General features: G+C 38.3%; 1 protein-coding gene across 3 annotated transcripts in view; it reads left to right on the top strand.

The window, feature by feature from the left end:
• CBR4 (carbonyl reductase 4) overlaps positions 1-14,527 on the top strand; it is a 130,949-nt gene that overhangs the window by 78,807 nt on the left and 37,615 nt on the right. The gene's annotated exons all lie outside the window — the stretch shown is intronic.

Raw genomic sequence — 14,527 nt, 5'->3', positions numbered from 1 at the left:
TTCAAAATATTTATTCATCAAAAATAACAAGAGTAAACCCGTTACATGCTAACATAGATAATCTATTTTTAATGAAAAATGACTCTATTTTTTAAAGTAACATATTGGAAGAGTGACATTACTTTACATTTTTGTGGATCATTTTAATGTCCAGCTTAATAAAAGACAGGTGGATCCACATCTGTTTCTGCCTTCAATATCTTACAGTATCACCATGGTGCAGCATTTGAAAACTCCACTGTGAACTTTTGAGAGAATTAGAGTAAAACAGGCAAATGACATTGTAGTATTATTTTGCAAATAGATTTGACCTTGCTCACGCTCTGAGAGGAGGGAATCTTTGGAGTTCCTGGACCATACTTTGAGAACCATTGTTATAGCTGTTTTTCTCTTGACTGATCAGATTCTCCAGAGAAGACTCTCCTGCCTGGAAAGCTGACTGTCAACATTCCTGACCATCAGTCTTCTAACTAGCAGCATTCTGAAACCCAAAGAGGGAAGAAAGCTGTAAACTTTCATTTTATTCCTCAGTTGTTAGCATGGTAGTCTGTAATAAACTATTCCTGGTATCTCTCAGCCAAGGAAGCTTATATTTTAAGGTTCCGTCTCCTATGCAAGGTATAGGAGAGGATGAGAGAAGTCTAATTGCTCTTTTAAGCAGTGCCCTTCTGTTGACTTGCAGAAGTACCAAAATCAACTAATTTTATTGTCTTTTAGGAATTCTGTCATGGAAGTTTGGTTGTTTTTCACTTTTTCCTATTTCTGGCCAAAATTCAGCTTTGTGGGTCTGCTGTAAGTTAGCGCCTAACTCCCATCTGCTTTCTAGCATTTGTCTCCTCTTCTTTCTTGTTCTTTTGGATTTATGCCTTTAAAAAATAAACACAAAATTGTCTAAGGTTTTGTTGTTGTTTGGGGACATAGTAGGGCTCAAGGTACTACCTTTAACTGGAAATCCCAGCAGTGCCATGTAAATGGTTGTTTCTCTAGCATTTATTTGTATTTTGTGGTAGTATATTATTTTCATGGGATAAATGCATGTCCTTAGAGAGGCTTTGCCTTTCCCATCAGATAATCCTCATTCTCACACGGGGAAGGATTCTAGTGATATTATCCAGCATCCTTGGGAGCCTGAACAAATCAAGTGACGCTGCCTCTGCTGAAGCAGTAACCACCAATTCAGCAGATCAAGAAAAACAAAGTTCCTAAGGCCCCCTGAAGATAATCTCATTAGCAGAGAACAGACTGTCTTGGTCTGTTGTTCTCACCAAGTAACTGTAAAGAACCATATGCAAATACCACTGTCTTTCCTGAAGGAAGATTATTTATTACTAACTTTGTAGAGATTCTTCGAGGTTCTTGAGAATACAGTGGATAAATTCAGACCTTAGTATCAATTGAGCAGAGAGGGAATTAAGATACCTGATCCTCCTAAGACAGTGGTTCTTAAGCTTTGGTGTGTATTAGAGTCATCTAGAAGGCTTGTTAAAATGCAGAGTGCTGGGCTCCACTCTCAAGAGGTTCTGATTCAGTAGGTTTGGGGTAGTGTTCAGGAATTTGCATTTTTAGTAAGTTCCTGATAGACTGGGGGTCACACTTGGAGTACTGCTGTATACAGGAGCTAACCTTAAAACTTTCCAAAAGAAGGAATTTAGTGAAAGAATGGTTATTGTCTAACACAGTTATTTCTAGTGAAGTAGGCAAACTCTTTAATTAGATAAGGTTTTAACAGAGAGAAGAGAATATGAATAAAACAAAATGTCACATGCTACAAATGAAGTCATGAAATGTCACATGCTCTGAACAGCACGAGTTTATGATTGATATTTCTGGTTTTATTTGCTTGACAGGCTGTATTTATGAGAGTCAGTAAGAAACAATTGAAAACTAGACCACATAGGAATATAAATGAATACATATAAATTCCACTGCACTTTAGAGGCATGTTGGCATTAAACATCATCTTGTCCAATTCTTTAGAAACACGAAAAGAATTATCTCTGACACTTTTTTTCCTATTAAATTCTTCCATGTTCTTTTCTTTTGAAGAAATACAGTTTATGAAAATGTATATATTGTCTAAATTCATTATTAAACTATCCCTTATGGTTGAGGAACTTAAGATCTCATAAGAAAAATAAGGTTGCGCGACTCAGATTGAGAGTAAACTCATAAAACTTTTTTCTTTTCTTTTCTCTCTTTTTTTAAAATTTTCTTCTTTTCTTTTTAGAGGCAGGGTCTCACTTTGTCTCCCAGGCTGGAGTGTAGTGATGTGATCATGGCTCATTGTAACTTCAAACTCCTGGGCTCAAGCAATCCTTCTGCCATAGCCTCCTGAATAGCTGGGACTACAAGCAGCACCACCAGGCCCACGCCTGGCTAATTTATTTATTTTTTATTTTATTTTATTTATTTCTTTATTTTTAGAGATGGGGGGTCTCACTACATTGCCTAAGCTGGTCTCAAACTCCTGGCTTCAAGCCATCCTCCCACTTCGGCCTCCCAAAGTGGTGGGATTACAGGTGTGAACCACTACACTCAGGTAAAAACTCAAAACTTTATGAGTGAACTCATAAAAATAGAAGTATTTTAGTGTTTGCTAAAATAATTAAGATACTTTTTCAAAAGGGAAAGTCAACATTTTATAAGTTTAAAAAGTACTAAAAAGCATTTATTAGCCTTTGATTGCTTGAAATCTTGTAGAGTCTCCCTGTTCAATACTTTCTGTCAGATTCTTGTAAAATGGTATTGCATTATCAGAGGCGTTTTGTTTTTTGTTTTTGTTTTGTTTTGTTTTGAGACAGAGTTTCCCTCTTTCACCCAGGCTGGAGTGCAGTAGCTCCGTCTCGGCTCACTGCAGCCCCCACCTCTCGGGTTCAAGCGATCCTCCTACTTCAGCTTCCTGAGTAGCTGGGACTATAGGTGCGTGCCACTATGCCCAACTAATTTTTGTATTTTTAGTAGAGATGGGGTTTCACCATGTTGGCCAAGCTAGTCTTGAACTCCTGACCTCAGGTGATCCACCCGTCTCAGCCTCCCAAAGTGTTGGAATTACAGGCGTGAGCCACAATGCCCAGCCTGTAGTGGTTGTTTAGTTCCCCATTCACATGTTCAACTTCTCTCTGATACTTGGGCTGGAAGTTGTTCACTCCCGGCATATTTTGATGGTTATGATGTAAAAGATTATGGAGGACCTTTTAGAGCTCTGCTCAACTTACCAATGGCTGAGTTAGCTTTCTCAAGCATGACTATAATGTATGTTGAGTATGGTCATTTGGTTTTGCTCCTGGGTGCTTTCAGTGGAAAGGACCCTGTATGAGTTCCTTGGTTATTGATAGCCTTTGTGCGGTGGCTTTCTCAAATGCCAGTTGTAGTAGTGATGTACTGGGTGTATGAACTGGCTCACTACCTTCTACAGGGCTGGGGTTGCAGAGGTCTCAGGAAGCTTGTCTCATTCTCCAGTGCTGTACCCTTTTGTCAGCAGCTTTGTATTGGGTTGTGTAGTTTGACCTTCAGGCCTATAGGTGGCACTATTGTCAGTAGGGTGCAGATATCTCTGATATATTGATTTCCTTTCTTTTGGATAAATGTCCACTGGTAGGATTGCTTAATCGTATGGTAGTTCTCTTTGTAGTTTTTTGAGGAATCTCCATACTGTACTCCATAGAGGTTGTGCTAGTCTACATTCCCACCAACCGTGCATGAGTTCCGGTTTCTCTACCTTCTTGGCAGAACTTATTATTATTTTTTCTTTTTGTTAATAGCCATTCTAACTAGGATGAGATGATATTTCATTATGGTTTTGATTTTCATTTCCTTGATTAGTGATGTTGAGAATTTTTTCATATATTAGTTGGCCATTTCTATGTCTTCTTTTGTGAAATATCCGTTCAGATCCCTTGCCTATTTTTTAATAAAAAATATTTTTGCTGTTGAAATGTTTGAATTCTTTGCATATTCTGGATATTAATCCCCTGTCAGGTGAAGAGTTTGCAGATATTTTCTTCCATTGTGTAGGTTGTCTGTTCACTGTGTTGATTATTTCCTTTGCCGTGCGCAAGCTTTTGGTTTGATTTAATAATATTTATTTTTATTTTAGTTTCCTGTGCTTTTGAGGTCTTACTCATAAAATCTTTTTCTAGACCAATGTCCTGAAGCATCTTCTCAATGTTTTCTTCTAGTTGTTTTGTAATTTTGAGTCCTACATTTAGGTCTTTTATCCATTATTTTTTCTTTTTCAATTAGGATTTGAATGTGGAATTTTAAAATTTCTTTTTTCTTTGTTTTCTTTTTCTTTTTTTTAAAATTGTACTTTAAGTTCTGGGATTACATGTGCAGAACGTGCAAGTTTATTACATAGGTATACATGTGCCATGGTGGTTTGCTGCACCTATCAACCCATCATGTAGGTTTTAAGCCCCTCATGCATTAGGTATTTGTTCTAATGCTCTCCCTCCCCTTGCTCCCCACCCCCCAACAGGCCCTGGTGTGTGATGTTCCCCTCCCTGTGTCCATGAGTTCTTATTGTTCAACTCCCATTTGTGAGTGAGAACATGTGGTGTTTGGTTTTCTGTTCCTGTGTTAGTTTGCTGAGAATGATGGCTTCCAGCTTCATCCATGTCCTTGCAAAGGACATGAACTCATTCTTTTTTATGGCTGCATAGTATTCTATGGTATATATGTGCCACATTTTCTTTATCGAGTCCATCATTTATGGGCATTTGGGTTGGTTCCCAAGTCTTTGCTACTGTAAATACGGCTGCAGTAAACATACATGTGCATGTGTCTTTATAGTAGAATGATTTATAATCCTTTGAAGGATATGAACAGACACTTCTCAAAAGAAAACATTTATGTGGCCAACTAACATATATAAAAAAGCTCATCATCACTGGTCATTAGAGAAATGCAAATCAAAACCCCAATGAGATACCATCTTATGCCATTTAGAATGGCATTATTAAAAAGTCAGGGAACAACAGATGCTGGGGCGACTGTGGAGAAATAGGAAGGCTTTTACGCTGTTGGTGGGAGTGTAAATTAGTTCAATCATTGTGCAAGACAGTGTGGTGATTCCTTAAGGATCTAGAACCAGAAATACCATTTGACCCAGCAATCCCATTACTGGGTATGTATCTTTTTTTATTTTTCAGTTAGGATTTTGATGTTGAATTTGATCCATTTTAGTTGATGTTTGTGTAGAGGGATGTTGAATTTTACCAAATGCTTTTTCCGTATCTGTTGAGAGGATCATATGGTTTTTGTCCTTTATTTTGTCGATGTGATGTATCATGTTTACTGATTTGCATATATTGAACCATCTTTATATCCTTGGGATATATCCTACTTGATCATGGTGTATAATCTTTTAAAAAATTTTTTTTATTGTACTTTAAATTCTGGGATACATCAGAATGTGCAGGTTTGTTACATAGGTATACATGTGCTGTGGTGGTTTGCTGCACCCATCAATTGGTCATTTACATTAGGTCTTTCTCCTAATGCTATCCCTTCCCCAGGCCCCCACCCCCGACAGGCTGTGGTGTGTGATGTTCCCCTCCCTGTGTCTATGTGTTTTCAACTCCCACTTATGAGTGAGAACATGTGGTGTTTGGTTTTCTGTTATTGTGTTAGTTTGCTGAGAATGATGGTTTCCAGCTATCATTGATGGTCATTTGGGTTGGTTCCTAGTCTTTGCTGTTGTGAACAGTGCTGCAGTATACATACGTGTGCATTGTCTTTATAGTAGAATGATTTATAATCCTTTGGGTATATGCCCAGTAATGGGATTGCTGGGCCAAATGGTATTTCTGGTTCTAGATCCTTGAGGAATCGCCACACTGTCTTCCGCAATGGTTGAACTAATTTACACTCCCACCAACAGTGTAAAAGTGTTCCTATTTCTCCACATCCTCTCCAGCATCTGTTGTTTCCTGACTTTTAATGATTGCCATTTTAACTGGCATGAGATATCTCATTGTGGTTTTGATTTGCATCTCTCTAATGACCAGTGATGATGAGCTTTTTTACATATGTTTGTTGGCTGCATAAATGTCTTCTTTTGAGAAGTGTCTGTTCATATCCTTCACCCACTTTTTGATGTTTTTTTTTCCTTGTAAATTTGTTTAAGTTCTTTGTAGATTCTGGACATTAGCCCTTTGTCAGATGGGTAGATTGCAAAGATTTTCTCCTATTCTGTAGGTTGCCTGTTCACTCTGATGATAGTTTATTTTGCTGTGCAGAAGCTATTTAGTTTAATTAGATCCCATTTGTCAATTTTGGCTTTTGTTGCCATTGCTTTTGGTATTTTAGTAATGAAGTCTTTGCCCATGCCTATGTCCTGAATGGTATTGCCTAGGTTTCCTTCTAGGGTTTTTATGGTTTTAGGTCTTACATTTCAGTCTTTAATTCCTCTTGAGTTAATTTTTGTATAAGGTGTAAGGAAGGGGTTCAGTTTCAGTTTTCTGCATATGGCTAGCCAGTTTTCCCAGCAGCATGTATTAAATAAGGAATTATTTCCCCATTGTTTGTTTTAGTCAGGTTTGTCAAAGATCAGATGGTTGTAGATATGTGGTGTTATTTCTGAGGCCTCTGTTCTGTTCCATTGGTCTATATATCTGTTTTGGTACCAGTACCAGACTGTTTTTATTACTGTAGCATTATAGTATAGTTTGAAGTCAGGTAGCATGATGCCTCCAGCTTTATTCTTTTTGCTTAGGATTGTCTTGTCTATGCGGGCTCTTTTTTTGGTTCCATATGAAATTTAAAGTAGTTTTTTCTAATTCTGTGAAGAAAGTCAGTGGTAGCTTGATGGGGATAGCATTGAATCTATAAATTAGTTTGGGCAGTATGGCCATTTTCATGATATTGATTCTTCCTATCCATGAGCATGGAATGTTTTTCCATCTGTTTGTGTCCTCTCTTATGTCGTTGAGCAGTGGTTTGTAGTTCTCCTTGAAGAGGTCCTTCACATCCCTTGTAAGTTGGGTTCCTAGGTATTTTATTCTCTTTGTAGCAATTGCAAATGGGAGTTCACTCACGTCTTGGCTCTCTGTTATTGGTGTATAGGAATGCTTGTGATTTTTGCTCACTGATTTTGTATCCTGAGACTTTGCTGACGTTGCTTATCAGCTTAAGAAGAGTTTGGACTGAGATAATGGGGTTTTCTATATATGCAATCATGTCATCTGCAAACAGAGAAAATTTGACTTCCTCTCTTCCTATTTGAATACCCTTTATTTCTTTCTCTTGCCTGATTGCCCTGCCCAGAACTTCCAGTACTATGTTGAATTGGAGTGGTGAGAGTGGGCATTCTTGTCTTGTGCTGGTTTTCAAAGGGAATGCTTCCAGCTTTTTCGCGTTCAGTATGATATTGGCTGTGGGTTTGTCATAAATAGCTCTTATTATTTTGAGATACATTCCATCACTACCTAGTTTATTGAGAGTTTTTTGCATGAAGGGGTGTTGAATTTTGTCAAAGGCCTTTTCTGCATCTATTGAGATAATCATGTGGTTTTTGTCATTCATTCTGTTTATGTGATGGATTACGTTTATTGATTTGCATATGTTGAAGCAGCCTTGCATCCCATGGATGAAGTCGACTTGATCGTGGTAGATAAGCTTTTTGATGTGCTGCTGGATTCTGTCTGCCAGTATTTTATTGAGGATTTTTGCAACGATGTTCATCAGGGATATTGGCCTGAAATTTTCTTTTTTTTGTTTTGTCTCTGCCAGGTTTTGGTATCAGGATGATGCTGGCCTCATAAAATGAGTTAGGGAGGATTCCCTTTTTTTCTATTGTTTGGAATAGTTTCAGAAGGAATGGTACCAGTTCTTCTTTGTACCTCTGGTAGAATTTGGCTGTGAATCCGTCTAGTCCTGGACTTTTTTTGGTTGTTAGGCTATTAATTACTGCCTCAACTTTAGAACTTGTTATTGGTCTATTCTTCCTGATTTAGTCTTGGGAGGGTTTATGTGTCCAGGAATTTATCCATTTCTTCTAGATTTTCTAGTTTATTTGCATAGAGGTTTTTATAGGATTCCCCGATGGTAGTTTGTATTTCTGTGGGATTGGTGGTGATATCCCCTGTGTCATTTTTTATTGTGTTTGATTCTTCTCTTTTTTCTTCTTTAGTAGCCTGGCTAGTGGTCTATTTTGTTGATCTTGTCAAAAAACCAGCTCCTGGATTCATTGATTTTTTGAAGGATTTTTCGTGTCTCTATCTCCTTCAATTCTGCTCTGATCTTAGTTATTTCTTGTCTTCTGCTAGCTTTTGAATTTATTTGTGCTTGCTTCTGTAGTTCTTTTCATAGGGATGTTAGAGTGTTGATTTTAGATCTTTCCTGCTTTCTCTTGTGGGCATTTAGTGCTATAAATTTCCCTCTAAATACTGCTTTAGCTGTGTCCCAGAGATTCTGGTACATTGTGTCTTTGTTCTCGTTAGTTTCAAAGAACTTATTTATTTCTGCCTTAATTTTGTTATTTACCCAGTAGTCATTCAGGAGCAGGTTGTTCAGTTTCTATGTAATTACGTGGTTTTGAGTGAGTTTCTTAATCCTAAATTCTAATTAGATTGCACTGTGGTCTGACATACTGTTTGTTATGATTTCCATTCTTTTGCATTTGCCTAGGAGTGTTTTACTTCCAATTATGTGATAAATTTTAGAATAACTGTGATATGGTGCTGAGAAGAATGTATATTCTGTTGATTTGGGGTGGAGAGTTCTGTAGATGTCTGTTAGGTTTACTTGGTGCAGAGCTGAGCTCAAGTCCTGAATATCCTTGTTAATTTTCTGTCTTGTTGATCTGTCTGGTATTGACAGTGGGGTGTTAAAGTCTCCCACTATTATTGTGTGGGAGTCTAAGTCTCTTTATAGGTCTCTAAGAACTTGCTTTATGAATCTGGATGTTCCTGTATTGGGTGCATATATATTTAGGATAGTTAGCTCTTCTTGTTGCATTGATCCCTTTACCATTATGTAATGCCCTTCTTTGTCTCTTTTGATCTTTGTTGGTTTAAAGTCTGTTTTATCAGAGACTAGGATTGCAACCACTTTTTTTTTTTTGCTTTTTTTATTTGCTTGGTAAATATTCTTCCATCCCTTTATTTTGAGCCTATGTGTGTCTTTGCACGTGAGATGGGTCTCCTGAATATAGGACACTGATGGGTCTTGATTCTTTATCCAGTTTGCCAGTCTGTGTCTTTTAATTGGGGCATTTAGTCCATTTACATTTAAGGTTAATATTATTATGTGTGAATTTGATCCTGTCATTATGATGCTAGCTGGTTATTTTGCCCGTTAGTTGATGCAGTTTCTTCATAGTGTTGATGGTCTTTACAGTTTGGTATGCTTTTGCAGTTGCTGGGACCAATTGTTCCTTTCCATGTTTAGTGCTTCCTTCAGGAGCTCTTGTAAGTCAGGCCTGGTGATGACAAAATCTCTTAGCATTTGCTTGTGTGTAAAGGATTTTATTTCTCCTTCGCTTATGAAGCTTAGTTTGGTTGGATATGAAATTCTGGGTTGAAAAGTCTTCTCTTTAAGAATGTTGAATATTGGTCCCCACTCTTTTCTGGCTTGTAGGGTTTCTGCAGAGAGATCTGCTGTTAGTCTGATGGGCTTCCTCTTGTGGGTAACCTGACCTTCTGTGATCCTCCAAAGGAGGATCTTTCTCTCTGGCCGCCCATAACATTTTTTCCTTCATTTCTTCAACCTTGGTGAATTTGATGATTATGAATCTTGGGGTTGCTCTTCTCGAGGAGTATCTTTGTTTTCTCTGTATTTCCTGAATTTGAATGTTGGCCTATCTTGCTAGGTTGGGGAAGTTCTCCTTGATAATATCCTGAAGAGTGTTTTCCAACTTGGTTCCATTCTCCCCGTCACTTTCAGGTACACCAGTCAAACGTAGGTTTGGACTTTTCACATTAGTTCCCTAATTCTTGGAGGCTTTGTTCATTCCTTTTCATTCTTTTTTCTTTAATCTTGTCTTCATGCTTTATTTCGTTAAGTTGATCTTCAATCTCTGATATCCTGTCTTCCACTTGATCAATTCAGCTGTTGATACTTGTGTATACTTCACGAAGTTCTCGTGCTGTGTTTTTCAGCTCCATCAGGTCATTTATGTTCTTCTCTAAACTGGTTATTCTAGTTAGCAACGCATCTAACCTTTTTTCAAGCTTCTTAGCTTCCTTGCATTGGGTTAGAACGTGCTCCTTCAGCTCGGAGGAGTTTGTTATTATCCACCTTCTGAAGCCTACTTCTGTCAATTCGTCAAACTCATTCTCTGTCCAGTTTTGTTCCCTTGCTGGTGAGGAGTTGTGATCCTTTGGAGGAGAAGAGGCATTCTCATTTTTGCAATTTTCAGCCCTTTTGCATTGGTTTCTCCCCATCTTCGTGGATTTATCTACCTTTGGTATTTAATGTTGGTGACTTTCAAATGGGGTTTTGGTGTGGACATCCTTTTTGTTGATGTTGAATCTATTCCTTTCTGTTTGTTAGTTTTCCTTCTAACAGTCAGGGCCCTCTACTGCTGGTCTGCTGGAGTTTGCTGGAGGTCCACTCCAGACCTTGTTTACCTGGGTATCACCAGTGGAGGCTGCAGAACAGCAAAGATTGCTGCCTGTTCTTTCCTCTGGAAGCTTCGTCCCAGAGGGGCACCCACCAGATGCCAGCTGGAGCTGTCCTGTATGAGGTGTCTGTCGACCCCTGCTGGGAAGTGTCTCCCAGTCAGGAGGTGTCTCCCAGTCAGGAGGCATGGGGGTCAGGGACCCACTTGAGGAGGCAGTCTGTCCCTTAGCAGAGCTTGAGCACTGTGCTGCAAGATCTGCTCTCTCTTCAGAGCTGGCAGGCAGGAATGTTTAAGTCTGCTGAAGCTGCACCCACCGCCACCCCTTCCCCCAGGTGCTATGTCTCAGGGAGATGGGAGTTTTCCCTGTGAGCCCCTGACTGGGACTGCTGCCTTTCTTTCAGAGATTCCCTGCCCAGAGAGGAGGAATCTAGAGAGGCAGTCTGGCTACAGTGGCTTTGCCAAGCTGTGGTGGGCTCTGCCCATTTCAAATTTCCTGGAGGCTTTTTTTTATACTGTGAGGGGATAACTGCCTACTCAAGCCTCAGTAATGGCAGACACCCCTCCCCCACCAAGCTGGGGTGTCCCAGGTCGACTTCAGAATGCTTGGTGGCAGTGAGAATTTCAAGCCAGTGGATCTTAGCTTGCTGGGCTCCGTAGGGGGTCAGATCCACTGAGCTAGACCACTTGGCTCCCTAGCTTGAGCCCCCTTTTCCAGGGAGTGAATGGTTCTGTCTCACTGGTGTTCCAGGAGCCACTGGGGTACGAAAAGAAACTCCTGCAGCTAGCTCAGTGTCTGGCCAAATGGCTGCCTAGTTTTGTGCTTAAAATCCAGGGCCTTGGTGGCACAGGCATCTGGTCTATGGTTGCAAAAACCGTGGGAAAAGCGTAGTATCTGGCCTGGAATGCACCGTCCCTCATGGCACAGTCCCTCACGGCTTCCCTTGGCTAGGGGAGGGAGTTCCTCCACCCCTTGCACTTCCCATGTGAGGTGACACCCCACCCTGCTTCTGCTCGCCCTCCATGGGCTGCACCCACTATCTAACCAGTCCCAATGAGATGAGCTGGGTACCTCAGCTGGAAATGAAGAAATCACCTGCCTTCTGCATTGATCTTGCTGGGGGTTGCAGACCGGAGCTGTTCCCATTTGGCCATCTTCGGTGTATGATCTTTCTGATGTGATGTTAGATTGAATTTACTAATATTATATTGAGGATTTTTGCATGTATGTTCATTAGGGATATTGGTCTGTAGTTTTGTTTTTTTGTTATGTCCTTATCTGGTTTTGGTGTCAAAATTATGCTGGCCCTGTAAAATAAGTTTGGAAGAATTCCCTTCTCTTCAATTTTTGGAATAGTTTGAGAAGAATTGGCAGTTTTTTTTCTTTCTTTTTTAATGTTTGGTAGAATTTAGCTGAGAAGCCATCCAGTCCTGGTTTTTTCCTTGTTGGGAGGCTTTTTATTACTGATTTGTTATCATTACTTTTTATTGATCTGTTCAGGCTGTTTCTTTTTGGTTCAGTCTTGGTAGCTTGTGTGTCCAGGAATTTATCCATTTCCTCTAGGTTTTTAAATTTATTGGCATATGGTTGTTCATGATAGATTCTAATGATCCTGTGTGTTTCTGTAGTATCAGTGGTGACAGCTCCTTTTTTGTTTTTGATTTTATTTGGGTCTTCTCTCTGTATTCTTAGTCTAGTGGCTAGTTGATTTTGTTTATCTTTTCAAAAAACCAACTTTTTGTTGATCTTTTGTATTTTTAAATCTCAATTTTTTTAAATTCTACTCTAATCTTTATTATTTCTTTCCTTCTGCTAATTTTGGGTTTGGCTTGCTTGCTTCTTTTTTTTTTTTTTTTTGCTTTTCTAGTTTCTTTTAAAACTTGTTTTGGAGACTGGGTCTTGCCAGTGGCTTTTCACAGGCCAAATTGGAGTGTGCTGTAGTCTCAAATTCCTGGCCTCAAAGCAACCTGGCCCGAGCCTTCTGAGTGGCTGGGGCTATAGGTGTGCACCACTATGCCCAGTTTTTTCCTAGATTCTTAAGATGAATCATTCGGTTATTAGAACTCTTTTTACTTTTTTGATATAGATGTTTATTGCTGTAAACTTCTCTTAATCATGCTTTTGCTGTATCACACAGGGTTTGGTATGTTGTGTTTCTGTTTTCATTTGTTTCAAGGAATTTTAAAATTTACTTCTTAATTTCTTCATCCATTGGTCAGTCAGGAGCATGTTGTTTAATTTCCATGTATTTGTACAGTTTTGAATATTCTTGTTATTGATTTCCAGTTTTATTCCATTGTGGTCAGATAGGACACTTGATATGATTTCAGTGTTTAAAAATTTTTTGAGCTTGGTTTGTGTCCTAATATATGGTCAATCCTGTAGAATGTTCCATGTGCTGATAAAAAGAAGGTGTATTCTATTGCTGTTGGGTGAAATGTTCTGTAGGTGTCTGTTAGGTCCATTTAGTCTGTAGTACAGTTTAAATCCAATGTTTCTTTGTTGATTTTCTGTCTAGATGATCTGTCCAGTGCTGAAAGTGGGGCGTTAAAGTTCCCAACTGTTATTTTATTGAGGTCTATCTCTCCTTTTAGATCTAATAGTATTTGCTTTATATATCTGGGTGCTTCAGTGTTGGGTGCATATATATTTACCATTGTTATGTCTTCTTGCTGAATTGATACCTTTATTATTATATAATGTCCTTCTTTGTCTCTATCACTTTTTACTTAAATAGCCTGTATTATCTGAAATAAGAATAGCTACTTCTGCTCACTTTTTGTTTCTGTTTGCATTGATTATTTTTTTCCATCCCTTCACTTTCAGTCTTTGTGTGTCTTTTACAGGTGAGGTGAGTTTTTATTTGGCAGCATATAGTTGCATGGTTTTTTTATTCATTCATTCATTCATTCAATGTCTTTTAATTGGGAATTTAATTTGTTTACATTCAAGGTTATTTATTGGTAGGTGAGGACTTACTCTTGTCGTTTTATTGATGGTTTTCCGGTTGTATATTCCTTTCTCTTTAATCCTCCTTATTGTTTATTTTTGTGGCTTAGTGGTTTTCTGTAGTGATAAGGTTTGATTCCTTTCTCTTTCTCTTTTGTATATCAGCTCTACAAGTGAATTTTATAATTTCATTTGTTTTCATCATGGTGGTGGTTATTGTCTTTTCACTTCCAGATCTAAAACTCTCTTGAGTGTTTCTTGTAAGGCTAGTCTTCCCTTAGTTTTTGCATATCTGAAAAAGACTTTATTTTCTTTAATTTCTGAGGAATAGCTTTGCTTATATTTAATAAAGAATATTAAAGTAATATTCTTTACTGGCAATATTTTTCTTTTAGTACATTGAATATATTATCTCTTTTTTTCCTGGCCTGTAAGGTTTCTGCTATCTGCTGTTGGCCTAATGGGTATTCCCTTATATGTGACTTGACGTTTTTCTCTTGCTGTTGTTAGAATTCTTTCTTTGTATTTGACTTTTGACAATTTGACTATAATGTGCCTCAGAGAGGAACTGTTTAGGTTGAATCTCTTTGGGGACTTTAAGCTTCTTAGAGCTAGATGTTCATCTCTTTTCCAAAACTTGGGAAGTTTTTTGCTATGATTTCATGAAATCTGTTTTCTATACCTTTTTCCTTCTCTTCTCCATCTGGAGTTCCAAAATGCAAATATTTGTTCACTTAACAGTGTCCCATACATTCTGTAGGCTTTCTTTATTCTTTTTTTTTTTTTGTCTGCATGAGTTATTTCAAAAGGCCTACCTCCAAGTTCAGAAATTCTTTCCCCTGCTTTGTCTAATCTGTTGTTGAAGCTCTTGATTGCATTTTTTATTTTATTCATTGAATTCTTCAACTCTAAGATTTCTGTTGGGTTCTTTTTTTTATGTTCTTTGTTGAATTTCTCATTCAAATCATGAATTACTTTCCTGATTTGAGTGAACAGTTTAGCTATATTCTCTTTAC

Source organism: Pan paniscus, chromosome 3, assembly GCF_029289425.2.
Source record: "Pan paniscus chromosome 3, NHGRI_mPanPan1-v2.0_pri, whole genome shotgun sequence".
In the NCBI taxonomy this organism is placed as follows: domain Eukaryota; kingdom Metazoa; phylum Chordata; class Mammalia; order Primates; family Hominidae; genus Pan; species Pan paniscus.
The sequence above is the reverse complement of the archived record's forward strand: the minus strand, read 5'-3'. Positions and strand labels throughout refer to the sequence as shown.